Genomic DNA, 18,319 nt, shown 5'->3' with positions numbered 1-18,319 from the left:
TTTGATCACAACATTATTGTATGGTCCTTTATTACAGAGGATTTGAGGTTAATTATAAAATCTTAATTGACTATGGTAAATCTGAAAATGATTTATTATGCTCTATGGTAACTGTGCTAGTTACTGAATACTTGGTGAGGTCTATGAGCCTCCAGACTTGCAAACACTGTCAAAACATTTGAACAAACTTAAGAGACAAGACACATGATAACCCCATCAGCATTTGCAATCAAAATTCAGATCCAAAATTCACGAGTGTGAAGGAGAATGGCTGTTTCTCAAGCAGCGGACCAAAGGTTACTTAATCAATGTCAATATGGCCCCACAGGTCTACTCCAACCATCTCCTGAACTCTCACACTACACCAAACACACTGATAGATGGAGTGGTTTGAATTGGGGTGATTTTACATATTCATGTCCTGCCATCATTTCTATTTTGTAAATATTCTGATATTTACAAAAGTTATGATGCCAGTGATGTTTGGATATAGTTTAAATGTTTGTATCTGGAGCACGTACATAGCTCCTGGGCCCCTTAGCCCACACAATATTTAACTGGAACACATTACACCATTACAGTGGGGTCTCAGAATAGACTGACTGTGGATCTAACACAGTAGCTGTCAACTGTCGTGGACCAAAATAAACCTTTGAGTGGAACGTAGAATGTCATAACTTCAGTCATGTCGGTGTTGATGGTGCAAGTGTTCCTCCACATTGTATCTACTCTGATATGATGAGCCACCACTGTGGCATCATGAGAAGTGTTATAAATAGGCTTGGGCAGTATCCAGGGAGTTATACCTTCATACCGACTTTGCTCCATCCCGGGATATTCGACAATACCGGCAATGAACACTATTCTCAATTCAAAAGGTTAGCAATGCTAACAAGTACATGTAAAATCCAATAGCAAATGCTAGCTAAATGCTAACTATTTTATATACAGTCTCTGACTATTTGCAGGATAGACATCCCAGCTGATAAAGTTATACAAGTAACTCAAAAATGCTACTCAAAGTTTGCTGCACGCACAAAACAAATGCTGTCTCTTGATCAAGGAGGGAATTATCTGCTGTTACCAATAGGAGCTTGATTGCAGGAAGCTAACCACTTAGCTAGCTAGCTAGATAACCAGCAACTAAGTTAGCAAATCAAGTGCACAACTGCACAGCTTTATCACATTTTAGAAAGTTAACTTAATAGTTATTAGATATCTAGCGGCCAAACATTTAGTTGTGAATTCCATAGTGTAACTACATATATCAGTATATAGATCACCTAGTGAGTGCTGCACAACAGTGAGTGACTCATCATTTTAAAAGTTGAGGTAGGGCCTGCCGAGTGGCACAGCAGTCTAAGGCACTGCATCGCATTGCTAGAGGCATTACTACAGACCCGGGTTCATTCGGGCTGTGCCACAACCGGTTGTGGCCGGGAGTCCCATAGGATGGCGCACAATTGGCCCAGAGTCTTCCAGGGAGAGTTTGGCCGGTGAGGCATTACTTGCCTGCGGGCTGAACCCGGTCGCCAGTTGAACGGTGTTTCCTCCAACACATTGGTGCGGCTGGTTTCCGGGTTAAGCTGGCTAATGTTAAGGAATGTGGATGGGCGGGTCATGTTTCAGAGGACACATGACTCCACCTCCTCCTCTCCCGAGCTCATTGGGGAGTTGCAGCGATGAGACCAGATCCAAAATTGAGGAGAAAAAGGTGGTAAATAAAAACCCCAAAAAGGTAAAAAGTCATAAAAAAATACATCAAAGATTATTGTTAGTTTCAACAGTATTGAAAAACCCTCCTGTGGTTATTTCCAAATAGCCCATATATGGTATATACGGCCCAAGCCTAGTTATAAATACAGATATGATAATTATTTTTTTTACCTTTATTTAACTAGGCAAGTCAGTTAAGAACAAATTCTTATTTTCAATGACAGCCTAGGAACAGTGGGTTAACTGCCTTGTTCAGGGCAGAACAACAGATTTTTACTTTGTCAGCTCGGGGATTCGATCTTAGCTAGGGCGGTAGGGTAGCCTGGTGGTTAGAGCGTTGGAATAGTAACCGGATGGTTGCAAGTTCAAATCCCCGAGCTGACAAGGTCTCGGTTCCTTGGTCTCGGTTTGTTTTGAATTTTCTCAATGGCAGTATTAATTTGACCATTTTTGTAACCCCTCTCCTTGAATTTTCTTTGAGTCTCAGACATATTTCTGTCGAAATCGGATTGTTTTTTGCTAATTATTTTGATTCAACAGAATTGGCTGTAGGGCAAACTATTTTTCAAGTGAAGTGGGTGACAACTATCAGCCCTCAACAAACTGTTACGATCAGTAGGTTTCCTGTAAAGATCAGTGTATAGAACATTATCTTCACACAAGATCAGAAGATCAAGGAAACTGATTTGACGTGTATCAGATTGCATAGTAAATCTCAGATGCTCAGAACAAGAGTTAAGAAAAACATGGAACGCCTGGAACTCTTTTGCATCACCTCTCCATAGAACAACAATTGACTGAGAGGATTGAAAGAGGATGACAATTGACTGTTTCTTCATGTAACCCACATACAAATTAGCATAGTTGGGAGCCATGGGGGATCCCATAGCAGTACCCTTTGTCTGAATAAAGAAATCATTTAGAAACATGAGGTAGTTGTGTGTGAGTACTATTTCAGCCAATGTTATAATGCAGGCACTGGAAGGCAGTTCATTAGGGTCACGTTGCAGAAGATAATGTTCCATAGCTTCAATTACCGCCCTCGTGTGGAATATTCGTGTATAACGACTCAACATCAAAAGTAACTAACAAAGTGTTTTCAGGGAGAGGATCAAGAGTTTCAATGATAGAGATAAAAAACTGGCACTGGAAGCGGATGAGGCGCTGTTTGTAGAGCGCTGGTCAGATGGAAAGGATAGAAGTGAACGCCATCCCTCCTGAGTCTGTCATAGAGGGGAGGAGCAGGACCTCTTTTATCAGAGTTTCTCCAGAAGTAGACTTTGTCCTCGGCCTTGTCTTTTTTGTCTTGGTTGAACTTCTTAATTTTAAGTTCCTTTATTTCTGTAGACAACTTGACACTTCCTAACCAGGAAAACTCAATGTGAAACTGATTTGTAACTCACAATATAGAGGGACTCTATATAGAGTCCATAGAAATATAATTACTAGAACGGTAAAGCCCCTCACACCACATCAACATTACTGGAACACTCGTGGGTACACTCAATATGGCTGAAAGTAACTATTTATATGGCTTAGTACTTGGGCTAAAGCTGACTCACACTACAGAGTGTGCATCTTCATCACTCTGTGCATCTTCATCAGGGAATTGTTTGATCCAGGGGGACAGGTGCATTGACAGCCGGCCTGAGCCTGATTCCATTTAAGGCTATGAGGTTGTGACCAGTGTGGTGGTACTGAGACTGGTCCAGAGTGAGAGCCGCTCTAATCAGAGAGAGGAGAGGAGAGGAGAGGAGAGGAGAGGAGAGGAGAGGAGAGGAGAGGAGAGGAGAGGAGAGGAGAGGAGAGGAGAGGAGAGGAGAGGAGAGGAGAGGAGAGGAGAGGAGAGCTGGACTAATCAGGAGAGTGGAGATAATATCTCCTAACCACAAACATCAGTCAGAATGGGGCTCTCAGGACCTCCATGATGATTCAGAAATATCATGTTTCTGGAGACACATGGTCCTTTATATTAACATCCCTGGCTCCATTGTCGTACACGTGCACAGTAAGTCACAATACATCAATACAAGCACATGCAAGCCATATATCTCTCCCTTTTACTCACACACATACACTGTTCAACACACGGAAGCCCCCCCCCCCACACCTTTATTTATACACACACACTACCACACACCACTCTCCGCCCCCACCAGCAACAAAAACACACTCACTACATGTGCTGTGACTGATATGTGAGTCTGTTAGGAGTGGGTTGACAGCCCTAAGGAATATCTCCTCTCAGTGCCTCTCCCTTCCTTAGCCCCATCTTCACTCATTAAATATGAAAGAGGCTGGTTCATGTTCTCACCTCCACTGAGCTCCACACACAGAAAAACACCACACAGATCAAAGTCCTGCCATGTATTTCTGCCACGCACCACTCCGTCTAATGAAACACACTTCTATTAAAACCACCTGAGCTTCAGAGCTAGGCAGGCAGGCAGGCAGTCTGTCTGTCTGTCTGTCTGTCTGTCTGTCTGTCTGTCTGTCTGTCTGTCTGTCTGTCTGTCTGTCTGTCTGTCTGTCTGTCTGTCTGTCTGTCTGTCTGTCTGTCTGTCTTCAGCAGAGCTTTAGAGCTAGGCAGGCAGTCTGTCTGTCTGTCTTCAGCAGAGCTTCAGAGCTAGGCAGGCAGTCTGTCTGTCTGTCTGTCTTCAGCAGAGCTTTAGAGCTAGGCAGGCAGTCTGTCTGTCTGTCTTCAGCAGAGCTTCAGAGCTAGGCAGGCAGTCTGTCTGTCTGTCTGTCTTCAGCAGAGCTTCAGAGCTAGGCAGGCAGTCTGTCTGTCTGTCTTCAGCAGAGCTTTAGAGCTAGGCAGGCAGTCTGTCTGTCTGTCTTCAGCAGAGCTTTAGAGCTAGGCAGGCAGTCTGTCTGTCTGTCTGTCTGTCTGTCTGTCTGTCTGTCTGTCTGTCTGTCTGTCTGTCTGTCTGTCTGTCTGTCTGTCTGTCTGTCTGTCTGTCTGTCTGTCTTCAGCAGAGCTTCAGAGCTAGGCAGGCAGTCTGTCTGTGTCTTCAGCAGAGCTTTAGAGCTAGGCAGGCAGTCTGTCTGTCTGTCTTCAGCAGAGCTTTAGAGCTAGGCAGGCAGTCTGTCTGTCTGTCTGTCTTCAGCAGAGCTTTAGAGCTAGGCAGGCAGTCTGTCTGTGTCTTCAGCAGAGCTTCAGAGCTAGGCAGGCAGTCTGTCTGTGTCTTCAGCAGAGCTTCAGAGCTAGGCAGGCAGTCTGTCTGTCTGTCTTCAGCAGAGCTTCAGAGCTAGGCAGGCAGTCTGTCTGTCTGTCTTCAGCAGAGCTTCAGAGCTAGGCAGGCAGTCTGTCTGTCTGTCTTCAGCAGAGCAGTCTGTCAGAGCTGGCAGCAGGCAGTCTGTCTGTCTGTCTGTCTGTCTGTCTGTCTGTCTGTCTGTCTGTCTGTCTGTCTGTCTGTCTGTCTGTCTGTCTGTCTGTCTGTCTGTCTGTCTGTCTAGGCAGGCAGGCAGGCAGGCAGGCAGGCAGGCAGGCAGGCAGGCAGGCAGGCTGTCTGTCTGTCTGTCTGTCTGTCTGTCTGTCTGTCTGTCTGTCTGTCTGTCTGTCTGTCTGTCTGTCTGTGTCTTCAGCAGAGCTTTAGAGCTAGGCAGGCAGTCTGTCTGTGTCTTCAGCAGAGCTTTAGAGCTAGGCAGGCAGTCTGTCTGTCTGTCTGTCTGTCTGTCTGTCTGTCTGTCTGTCTGTCTGTCTGTCTGTCTGTCTGTCTGTCTGTCTGTCTGTCTGTCTGTCTGTCTGTCTGTCTGTCTGTCTTCAGCAGAGCTTTAGAGCTAGGCAGGCAGGCAGGCAGGCAGTCTGTCTGTCTGTCTGTCTGTCTGTCTGTCTGTCTGTCTGTCTGTCTGTCTGTCTGTCTGTCTGTCTGTCTGTCTGTCTGTCTGTCTTCAGCAGAGCTTTAGAGCTAGGCAGGCAGGCAGGCTGTCTGTCTGTCTGTCTGTCTGTCTGTCTGTCTGTCTGTCTGTCTGTCTGTCTGTCTGTCTGTCTGTCTTCAGCAGAGCTTCAGAGCTAGGCAGGCAGTCTGTCTGTGTCTTCAGCAGAGCTTCAGAGCTAGGCAGGCAGTCTGTCTGTCTGTCTTCAGCAGAGCTTTAGAGCTAGGCAGGCAGTCTGTCTGTCTGTCTTCAGCAGAGCTTCAGAGCTAGGCAGGCAGTCTGTCTGTCTGTCTTCAGCAGAGCTTCAGAGCTAGGCAGGCAGTCTGTCTGTCTGTCTTCAGCAGAGCTTCAGAGCTAGGCAGGCAGTCTGTCTGTCTGTCTTCAGCAGAGCTTCAGAGCTAGGCAGGCAGGCAGTCTGTCTGTCTGTCTGTCTGTCTGTCTGTCTGTCTGTCTGTCTGTCTGTCTGTCTGTCTGTCTGTCTGTCTGTCTGTCTGTCTGTCTGTCTGTCTGTCTGTCTGTCTGTCTGTCTGTCTGTCTGTCTGTCTTCAGCAGAGCTGTCTGGCAGTCTGTCTGTCTGTCTGTCTGTCTGTCTGTCTGTCTGTCTGTCTGTCTGTCTGTCTGTCTGTCTGTCTGTCTGTCTGTCTGTCTGTCTGTCTGTCTGTCTGTCTGTCTGTCTGTCTGTCTGTCTGTCTGTCTGTCTGTGTCTTCAGCAGAGCTTTAGAGCTAGGCAGGCAGTCTGTCTGTGTCTTCAGCAGAGCTTTAGAGCTAGGCAGGCAGTCTGTCTGTCTGTCTGTCTGTCTGTCTGTCTGTCTGTCTGTCTGTCTGTCTGTCTGTCTGTCTGTCTGTCTGTCTGTCTGTCTGTCTGTCTGTCTGTCTGTCTGTCTTCAGCAGAGCTTCAGAGCTAGGCAGGCAGTCTGTCTGTGTCTTCAGCAGAGCTTCAGAGCTAGGCAGGCAGTCTGTCTGTCTGTCTTCAGTCTGTCTGTCAGTCTGTCTGTCTGTCTGTCTGTCTGTCTGTCTGTCTTCAGCAGAGCTTTAGAGCTAGGCAGGCAGTCTGTCTGTCTGTCTTCAGCAGAGCTTTAGAGCTAGGCAGGCAGTCTGTCTGTGTCTTCAGCAGCTAGGCAGGCAGGCAGTCTGTCTGTCTTCAGCAGAGCTTCAGAGCTAGGCAGGCAGTCTGTCTGTCTGTCTTCAGCAGAGCTTCAGAGCTAGGCAGGCAGTCTGTCTGTCTGTCTTCAGCAGAGCTTCAGAGCTAGGCAGGCAGTCTGTCTGTCTGTCTTCAGCAGAGCTTCAGAGCTAGGCAGGCAGTCTGTCTGTCTGTCTTCAGCAGAGCTTCAGAGCTAGGCAGGCAGTCTGTCTGTCTGTCTGTCTGTCTGTCTGTCTGTCTGTCTGTCTGTCTGTCTGTCTGTCTGTCTGTCTAGGCAGGCAGGCAGGCAGGCAGGCAGGCAGGCAGGCAGGCAGGCAGGCAGGCAGGCAGTCTGTCTGTCTGTCTGTCTGTCTGTCTGTCTGTCTGTCTGTCTGTCTGTCTGTCTGTCTGTCTGTCTGTCTGTCTGTCTGTCTGTCTGTGTCTTCAGCAGAGCTTTAGAGCTAGGCAGGCAGTCTGTCTGTGTCTTCAGCAGAGCTTTAGAGCTAGGCAGGCAGTCTGTCTGTCTGTCTGTCTGTCTGTCTGTCTTCAGCAGAGCTTTAGAGCTAGGCAGGCAGGCAGGCAGGCAGTCTGTCTGTCTGTCTGTCTGTCTGTCTGTCTGTCTGTCTGTCTGTCTGTCTGTCTGTCTGTCTGTCTGTCTGTCTGTCTGTCTGTCTGTCTGTCTTCAGCAGAGCTTTAGAGCTAGGCAGGCAGTCTGTCTGTCTGTCTTCAGCAGAGCTTTAGAGCTAGGCAGGCAGTCTGTCTGTCTGTCTTCAGCAGAGCTTCAGAGCTAGGCAGGCAGTCTGTCTGTCTGTCTTCAGCAGAGCTTCAGAGCTAGGCAGGCAGTCTGTCTGTCTGTCTTCAGCAGAGCTTCATAGCTAGGCAGGCAGTCTGTCTGTCTTCAGCAGAGCGTTAGAGCTAGGCAGGCAGTCTGTCTGTCTTCAGCAGAGCGTTAGAGCTAGGCAGGCAGTCTGTCTGTCTTCAGCAGAGCGTTAGAGCTAGGCAGGCAGTCTGTCTGTCTGTCTTCAGCAGAGCTTCAGAGCTAGGCAGGCAGTCTGTCTGTCTGTCTTCAGCAGAGCTTCAGAGCTAGGCAGGCAGTCTGTCTGTCTGTGTCTTCAGCAGAGCTTCAGAGCTAGGCAGGCAGTCTGTCTGTCTGTGTATTCAGCAGAGCTTCAGAGCTAGGCAGGCAGTCTGTCTGTCTGTGTCTTCAGCAGAGCTTCAGAGATACACACAACACCACACTGCAGGTAGCCAATATCTCTAGATTCCTACTGTTTGTTTCAATGTCACTGTTTTTGGCTTAAAAGGTCTTGTGTAGAGCACATGCATACAACACACACAGAAACATGCGCGCGCGCGCACACACACACACACACACACACACACACACACACACACACACACACACACACACACACACACACACACACACACACACACACACACACACACACACACACACACACACACACACACACACACACACACACACACACACACACGTACGTACCCCCCCCCCCCCACACAAACACACACACACAGCGGTGAGTATGTTTATGTGCGTGTTCAGTAAATGTGTTCTAAATGCTGAACTCCAGAAGACTCTCGCTCCACTAAGCACAGTCACAGCCCCTGTCAGTTAGTAGCGTGGGAGGAATGATTCCATGGATCTGGGAGAGACAGAGAGAAAGCGAGTTGTGCTGTCCATTAGCCTGCAGTGCTGAAGAGAAGGGCCACTTTGTCACTGTAACAATTTGTGCTCTTTATAGGGCCAACACAGTCTAAACGCTGCTGTGGAGGAGCTGTCAACTCCCAGGAAGCCTAAGGAAGGATACATCTGAAGGAGCTCCAGTGTTAAACGTGGTATAGTGTTTTAGAGTACATCCCTTGTCCCAGGTCAATTAACCTTACATTAGTGACAATTATAATGGTATAGAACAGGTATTCCCAAACTGGGGTACGCGTATCCCTGGCAATGCCATCGGGGGTACGCCAAATAAAAATGTGATTCGCATTTAAATAATTTTAAAAAGTCAATTTTCAAACAGTCCATTTAGTAAGGCCCATAGAGACATATACCAGCTCTACTGGTAGTACTGCTACTACCAGCTGCTACTACCAGCAGTACTACACCTGCACCTGTCGACGACACAAGTTGTTCTGCTTCCACGGGCACATCCAATGCTCGCATCAGTAATTCTACATTTGTTGTTAGCCCAGCTAGTATGGACATTGACAGTTGTGAAGCTGATGCAGCCGAAGAGCTACTGCCCCATTACCCGGGAAGTCACCGAACAACAGACAGGGACGATAGACCATTGAAGAGGCACAAATATGATGAGAACTATATTGATTGGGGTTCACTTATATTGGGAGTAGTGCCTTTCCTCAGCCACATTGTGGTATATGTGCAAATGTACTATCTCACAACTCGATAAACCTTCACTCGTGCACATAATAAAGATTACTTTTGAGTAGTAAGACATGTATAAAAGCAACAGATACCTTAAATAAGAAGGGGCTAGAAGCGTCTTATATGGTGAGCTACTGAGTGGATAGGACAGGCAAGCCCCATACTATTGTGGAGGACTTCATTCTTCCTGCTGCCTCAGAAATGGCTGGGACAATGCTGGGGAAAATTAAGGAAGACATCCTCTTCTGCAAACCACTGGAAACCAGGACAACAGGAGGGGATATTTTTAAAGTACTGGACAGATTTGTGACACCAAATGGACTTTGGTGGTCAAGATGTGTTGGTATCTGTACTGATGGCGCAAAAGAGGAGAGAGGCTCTTGCTGCCAAGGGAATGCCCGACAGCTTGAAAGACATTTTGGACACTACAGTGAAAATGGTTAACTTTGTTAAAGCAAGGCGTGAAGAATGGAGTTTAAAGTTTTCTTTACTGACCATAATTTTCACTTGTCTGACTGTTTGCATGATGACGAGTTTCTCACACGACTGGCCTATCTGGGTGATGTTTTTTCTCACCTGAATGATCTGAATTTAGGATTACAAGGACGCATACAACTATATTCAATGTGCGGGACAACATTGAGGCTATAATTAAGAAGCTGGAGCTCTTCTCTGTCTACATTATCAAGGGCAACACACAGGTCTTTCCATCATTGTATGATTTTTTGTGTGCAAATGAACTCAAGCTTACGGACAATTTCAAATGTTATATAGCAAAGCACCTGAGTTAGTTGGGTGCGCAACTGCGCAGGTACTTTACCGAAACGGATGACACAAACAACTGGATTTGTTACCCCTTTCATGCCCTGCCTCCAGTCCACTTACCAATATCTGAACAAGAGACCCTCGTCGAAATTGCAACAAGCTGTTCTGTGAAAATGTAATTTAATCAGAAGCCACTGCCAATTTTATGGATTGGGCTGCGCACAGAGTATCCCGCCTTGGCAAATCGCATTGTTAAGACACTGATGCCCTTTGCAACCACATACCTATGTGAGAGTGGATTCTCGGCCCTCATTAGCATGAAAACTAAATGCAGGCACAGACTGTGTGTGGAAAATGATTTAAGACTGAGACTCTCTCCAATAAAACCCAACATTGCAGAGTTATGTGCATCCTTTCAAGCACACCCTTCTCATTAACCTGTGGTGAGTTATCCACCATTTTTGATGAACAAATCAGGTTTTATATGTAAGATGGCTTAATAAAGAGCAAAAATGATTGATTATTATTATATTATTATTTGTGGTTCTATAAGAGCTCCTTTGTCACTTCCCACGAGCCGGGTTGTGACAAAAACTCCCACTCATTCTTATGTTTAATAAATGTATTGTATAGTGTGTGGCAGGCTTACAATGACAGAAAAAACAACATTTGAGAGTGCGCTGACCCTGGTGCTTGAGGGGATACGCAGCTGGAGGTTGAATGTTTGAAGGAGTACGGTACTATAAAAGGTTTGGGAACCACTGGTATAGAGCAAAGAGACAGCCACTACTGAGTGTTGAAATAAAACAATGGGTTTTCCCACAGGGTTTACCATGCAGTCTGAGAACTGTCGACATCAGTAGGCTAGGCCTCAGTAAATGTTCCTTTGGTTTATTCCATTTTGCATTCAGCAGGGGGATTCTCTAAGCTCTCCCCCTTCTTTCACTCTCTCCTCCTCTATCTCATTCCCTGTTCGTCCATCCTCTCCTCTCCTGTCCGCTCCGCTCTCCCTGTTTGAACAGCTCTAAAGGAAAACACTTTAAAATGCACCCGTACAGAGGGACTTTTTGAAGTAAAGTTTCATGCTCTCATGCTCATGCATATTTCATCTGGCCTTTCTAATTCTGTCTGAGGAGAGGAACAGCCCATGTTACCCATGTTCCCCTGCTTTCCCTTCTCCTTTCTTCAGGGGAGGAGCTGGCTGAAGTGAATTCCGGTCACCTGCAGCACATGGGACTGTTTCGTCTCTGATGTCGCACCCCCTTCCCACTGGTGCCTGCTTAGACAGGAGACCAATACATCTCAACTTCTTCCTTCAGCCGCTTCCTCCACTCGCTGAGTATCTCTCCAGGGTATTCCCACTGAGAGTCAGGTGTGTAAACACCCCAAGGGCCTTATTCCAATACTCCAAATATGGGTTGGAGTTAGCAAAGTTATGCCCTTAGGCCTCTGTTTTGAAGCCCTCATTTGAAGTGTTTTCTAGAATAGCCTCGCCAGGTCTGATCCCCCACAATTCTCTATAATCTCCACTTCACTTGATTCACTCTCCAAACAGCTATCATTGTTTTGGAATGAACTGAGGAGAGAGCAACGAAGACGGGAGCCAGTAAAGGAAAAAGGAAAATGGGAATTGAACTAGTGTGTGCTGTCACAGTGATAGCACCGCCATGCTGAGACAGAGGTAATATCAGTCAGACTGCTGCTGAGAATGAGGAGGATGAGGAGGGGGAGCAGGAGGAAGAGGAGGAAGTGGTTTGCTGGGTTTATTCTCTTTCCTTGATGAGGTGGTTGCCAGATGGAACAGAGGACATCTATATAGCCCCTGACACACTGAGATATACTGTATATTCAGTATACTGTATATTTCCCAGTAAACCTTCTCCTTACACTAGGCAGCATTCCATTGACCTAGGTTTATTCGACAAAAGCAATGTTGCAAAAAATGTAATTGCAACACGTGTATTGTAAACAGCAGATATAGGGGACATTTTCTAAAGATTGACAACATTTGTTAACATTCAACAGGGTGGATTTGTTTTTTTGTGTAGCTGTATTGCGACAAATGATGATGGAAACTGTTTTTCCAATAAATTATGATAGCAGAATCTTTTTAAGGTAAGCTGGGCCCGTGATGTCATGGCCCAAGCATTTGTAAACAAATCATTTTTCTGTACTAAATCCATAAGACGGCCTAATTTGTAAACAGGCTGACAGTGAGTTGTGAGCAAAATAACCAGGAGGGAAGTTGACAATGGCTATTAATAGGCATAAATAAATAGTATTTCTATTGTTGCAGTCCTCAAAGACAATCACATTGAATCAAATGAATCAGATCCATTTACCGCCCGCCCGTAGGTCGGGGTGCTGACAGTCTAAAATAGATTTTTTCCAAATATAAAAATAAATGTTTTCTTTGCAAGGACAAGGATTGTTCAGACTTTCTAGAATGCCTGAATCACCTTGCTTTTCTGGTTGGAAGTTTCACCGTCCAATGATTTAAAATCTACAGGAGTGCAAATTAAACTATGGCACAGACCGTGGTGATATGTTGGCACATGAGAATTATACGAATATGGCAAATATTAATCAATTCTTGCATTCCATCCATGCTGGCTTTCGCGAGCTACTTGCGACAGGACACCGATAGGTGGGAGAGCATACAGACTGTCGGCAATTTATTAATGAGCAATTTGCCAAAAAGGGTAATGGAAACCCTTCAACTACATCATTTGTAATCAACACTGCAGGTTTCTTTTTTAAGGTGGGACGTCATTACGTCCAGCTGTTTTTATCGACCAAAGATAGTTAAATGGAAACGCGCCGCAGTGGGCAATTGTCACATCCATTTTCTATGCAAACTTTCTAAATGTCGACCAAAACAAAATCACTGGACAAGTTAATGGAATCATAGCTAATGTCTCACTGTGAAGGGAGACAGTTTCCATGGTAACCTGCGGAGAAGGAAGTGAAGGAAGTCTTTTGGGCTGAGCAGAGGGGCTGTCTGATGATGGTGGGCCATTTGGACTACTAATCCTGCAGACACGTTCCCTTTCTATGCTGCTGTACTTGACCCCTGACCCCTAACTGCACCCACTCAAAATAAGGAGTGGAGTTAGCAAAAGTATTCTCTTAGGCCTAGGTTTTACTCCGCCGCCACTGTCGCCCCTGGAAATGAGCACAACGTTAATGAGCACACCGTTAATGAGCACACCGTTAATGAGCACACCGTTAATGAGCACACCGTTAATGAGCACACCGTTAATGAGCACACCGTTAATGCCAGGTGCACGGTGTATCCTCCGACACATTGTTGCGGCTGGCTTCAGGGTTGGATGGTGCTGTGTTAAGAAGCAGTGCGGCTGGTTGGGTTGTGTACGGGAGTTGTAGCGATGAGACAAGATAGTAGCTACTACAACAATTGGATACCACAAAATTGGGGAGAAAAAGGGGTACACATTTTTTTTAAACACACACACAAAAAAGAGCACACCGTTAATTTTCCAACTTGTTTGAACTACAGATTGTGAATCCCAATTCACCATTAATTAATTTAACTGAATATGAAAACATAATTACATTGAAGGAGAAAGGTTGCTGTTCTGGCATTTACCAAGGACGTAATAACTAACACAATCAATATCATCATAGAAACACGCAGTTTTCACATAATGTATTTCGACACTGGTTTGGAGATAATTAATTTTCCAACTTGTTTGAACTACAGATTGTGAATCCCAATTCTAAGACTATAACAAACACAGTGGATTGGGGAGCTCAGGTGTGACTATAAATCAAAGGTAACCTAGAATTTGGATTCACATCAGTAGTTCAAACAAGTTGGGAAATTCATTATCTCCAAACCAGTGTCTAAATTCATTATGTGAAAACTGCGTATTTCTATGATCTGTGGTTAAAAAGATATGCTGAAAGTAAGAAACAAAATTGCTTCTCTATGACATCACAGGGTAGGATTAAAAGTAAAAAAAGGTGATTTTCAAAACCAGCAATGACTTTTTAGCCAGAGGTATGGTATTTTATTTCTCCCCATATCAACGCAACCATTTTAAAAATCACTGTTTAACTTTTGTTTAACTTTACTGTTTAACTTTTGTTCAACTTCACTGTTTAACTTTTGTTTAACTTCACTGTTTAACTTTTGTTCAACTTCACTGTTTAACTTTTGTTTAACTTCACTGTTTCACTTTTGTTTAACTTCACTGTTTAACTTTTGTTCAACTTCACTGTTTAACTTTTGTTCAACTTTACTGTTTAACTTTTGTTTAACTTCACTGTTTAACTTTTGTTCAACTTTACTGTTTAACTTTTGTTCAACTTCACTGTTTAACTTTTGTTCAACTTCACTGTTTAACTTTTGTTTAACTTCACTGTTTCACTTTTGTTCAACTTCACTGTTTCACTTTTGTTCAACTTCACTGTTTAACTTTTGTTCAACTTCACTGTTTAACTTTTGTTCAACTTCACTGTTTAACTTTACGGTTGAACTTTTGTTGAGGTCTTTTACCTCGTTTTTACCTCTTACTTTTTCTACAAAACATAGAAATGTGCCGTTTTCATGATATGTAGACACTGGTAGTGTGCTGAAGATAATGACAATGAGGTTGAAAAGTGGTGGAGTTGCACTTTAAGTTCTTCAGGAAAGCTTAGGGAGTTGGGTTTGTCCGAAAGCAATGATGTTCAAAAGCCATCTAAGCTCAGCTGATCTCTCCCTTCACAGCGAGGGTAAAACAACCAGTGGAGCAGAGCAGGTGACTTACTCAGGTAGAACAGCCTATTACTAGAGTTGATTTAGGTGCTGTGGAGGGAGGATGCAGAAGAGAGGAAGGGAGGGGGAAGCATGGATGGTTGAGGATGATTAACCATTAAGTGTGTCTGGAGTGGGGCGGAGTGTGACTGGGCTACTGAAGGACTCCTACCTCTCCTCTTCAGCCTCTCCTTTCTTCGGGCTGGGAGAAGGACACACACACATCCAACCATGCATTCACCCGTGCACACGCACAAATACTCCGGAAGTCATTCGCCATCTCACGTATGGGACATTATCATACACAAACACACACCAAACTCTGCGTCCTCCTCCTCATCTCCAGTCCTCAGGCATCCTCCAGACGAGGATGTTCTCAGAATATACCCATCAATCATGTCACACAGACACAGGCCCTCCCTTCTCCTCTCCTGCTCAAGGTGAGGGAGGACGCCACAACATTTACTCAACACACACACGCACAAGATCACACACACACGCTCACAAGATCACACACACGCACAAGCACACGCTCACACACACACGCATAAGCTCACACACGCTCACACACACACGCATAAGCTCACACACACACACACACACACACACACACACACACACACACACACACACACACACACACACACACACACACACACACACACACACACACACACACACACACACACACACACACACACACACACACACACACACACACACACACACACAATGGCCTTATTTGATGGCTTGTCTTTCTGTTGTGCTCACATACTCACATACTCACACATAAGGTCAGTGTCCTCAAACCACTCCTAACACCACACCAACCTGATGTGTGAGTATCTGAGTATGTGAGCACAACAGAAAGACAAGCCATCAAATAAGGCCATTAGGAAAGAACATGTCGACCTTTCAACCCTAAAAGCCTTCCCTCTTTCCTGCCAGTCTCATCTGTACACAGAAATAGGTTTTTACAGCCGGACAGAAAAACAAGTGCTGCTATTTCCCCCGGAGACTGTTTTCACTGGGAGGAGAGGAGAGAGTGAGCTCTGTGCTAACGGGTGAGACACGATGATAACTTAGTCTGGCGCGTCTCAGGCATGCTCCATTTTACATGACTAGAATTACCTTTGCCCTGGCCTTGTCCCCCCCCCCCTCTCTCACTGAGGCCCCGATCTCTTCACAGAGATGACGTCAAAACAGACAAGACATAAAGAAACACAATGGAACAAAGCAGCCATTTAATAGCTTCAACCTTCAACCTCCTCCCAATGACATCACAGCCCAGATCCCTATCAGTCACACCAGTCCCTCCTAACCAAAGCCTTTCATTGGTTACACTGTATTCTAGATGGGATGTGTGTTGTACGACAGCTTCTTAGGATAGAACTAACCTGACTTTTAAATGATGAAATGCATTGAAATAGTGACGACCGACAGGCAGGCAGGGTGGATTAGTTTTCTTGTTTTTTTCCCTTCTACGTATCAGGGGGATTCTGTTGGCTTCTCTGAAGGCACAGTGAGCTAGCAGACAGGTTGTATGTAGAACAGGAGAAAGAGAGACAAGGACAACTCTCAAAACAGGGGAGCCTGTTCTGTCTTCTCATCCAGCAAATATGTGGTAAAACAGGAAAACAAGCTGGCTTTGAGGGAGAAGGAAGGAAGACAGAATTAAACAGCAGGCTTTGATTTGAAGACGGTCCTATTCCTCTTTCCCTCAAGTCAAAAAAACTAAAGAGGACAGCAGGAAGATACAGGAGAGAGAGAGAAAGAGAGAGAGAAGGGGGGAGAGAGAGAGGTTATGTAAGCAAGCCATTGAGCTCCTCTGATGATGAGATCTCTCTCTATTATCACTGATGTGCCTTTGAACAGGGGGAATCAGCTGACAACCACTCTGCTGCTGGCGCATCCCCCCACATACACACCCACCCGCCCACCCCCAAGAAAAACACACACACAGGTAGCAGACATATGCCTGAATAATTGACAGATCTGCATGTATAAGTTGTTTATAGATCAGAATGAATGTATATTGCTGTTTCTTCTGTGTGTGTGTTCCTTCCATCATCAGGGCTCCATGTCTCCCTGTTTGGTGGGTTTCTCCTCCTACCTCTAGTCTGTTGTTCAGAGACAGACTTTAGACCCCACCCAGTGATCCTGTTAACGTTCACCAGAGCGTGGGCACACACACACACACTACACCCCTGCTCCACATGCCTCCTAATCAATACACAATATACAGCACCAGCTCATCTCTCCTACACATCTCGCAGGGAGGCCTGCTTCGCTGCTACCCAGCTGTCAGCTGGTGAAACATGGGCAGATTCTCACTAACGTTCCCCTGATTATAGTTCCTAGCCCCGGCGTGGGCCCTGGGGATCCCCTTTTAGATCCCCTTCTCCAGCTGGTTGAGGCTCTACATGGTACCATAAGCCCCGTCTCTCCCAGGGACAGCGATCACTGGATGATCTGTCCAACTAGATCAATATTCATCTCCTTCACATACAGTACATCACATCTCGTAGAATGGAACGCCCTGACTGAAGGAACGGGATTGGAGGTACCCAGATTAACATCTCGTAGCATGGAACGTCCTGACTGGAGGAACGGGATTGGAGGTACCCAGATTAACATCTCGTAGCATGGAACGTCCTGACTGGAGGAACGGGATTGGAGGTACCCAGATTAACATCTCGTAGCATGGAACGTCCTGACTGAAAGAACGGGATTGGAGGTACCCAGATTAACATCTCGTAGCATGGAACGTCCTGACTGGAGGAACGGGATTGGAGGTACCCAGATTAACATCTCATAGCATGGAACGTCCTGACTGGAGGAACGGGATTGGAGGTACCCAGATTAACATCTCGTAGCATGGAACGTCCTGACTGAAAGAACGGGATTGGAGGTACCCAGATTAACATATCGTAGCATGGAACGTCCTGACTGGAGGAACGGGATTGGAGGTACCCAGATTAACATCTCGTAGCATGGAACGTCCTGACTGAAAGAACGGGATTGGAGGTACCCAGATTAACATCTCGTAGCATGGAACGCCCTGACTGAAGGAACAGGATTGGAGGTACCCAGATTAACATCTCGTAGCATGGAACGTCCTGACTGGAGGAGCGGGATTGGAGGTACCCAGATTAACATCTCGTAGCATGGAACGTCCTGACTGGAGGAACGGGATTGGAGGTACCCAGATTAACATCTTGTAGCATGGAACGTCCTGACTGAAAGAACGGGATTGGAGGTACCCAGATTAACATCTCGTAGCATGGAACGTCCTGACTGAAAGAACGGGATTGGAGGTACCCAGATTAACATCTCGTAGCATGGAACGCCCTGACTGAAGGAACGGGATTGGAGGTACCCAGATTAACATCTCGTAGCATGGAACGTCCTGACTGGAGGAGCGGGATTGGAGGTACCCAGATTAACATCTCGTAGCATGGAACGTCCTGACTGGAGGAACGGGATTGGAGGTACCCAGATTAACATCTTGTAGCATGGAACGTCCTGACTGAAAGAACGGGATTGGAGGTACCCAGATTCACATCTCGTAGCATGGAACGTCCTGACTGGAGGAACGGGATTGGAGGTACCCAGACTCACATCTCGTAGCATGGAACGTGTTGACTGGAGGAACGGGATTGGAGGTACC

General features: G+C 45.8%; 1 protein-coding gene across 14 annotated transcripts in view; it reads right to left on the bottom strand.

Moving 5' to 3' along the window:
- Positions 1-18,319, bottom strand: part of magi2a (membrane associated guanylate kinase, WW and PDZ domain containing 2a) — a 372,559-nt gene that overhangs the window by 65,232 nt on the left and 289,008 nt on the right. The gene's annotated exons all lie outside the window — the stretch shown is intronic.

The sequence above is a fragment of the Oncorhynchus gorbuscha genome, linkage group LG14 (genome assembly GCF_021184085.1).
Source record: "Oncorhynchus gorbuscha isolate QuinsamMale2020 ecotype Even-year linkage group LG14, OgorEven_v1.0, whole genome shotgun sequence".
NCBI lineage: Eukaryota > Metazoa > Chordata > Actinopteri > Salmoniformes > Salmonidae > Oncorhynchus > Oncorhynchus gorbuscha.
The sequence above is the reverse complement of the archived record's forward strand: the minus strand, read 5'-3'. Positions and strand labels throughout refer to the sequence as shown.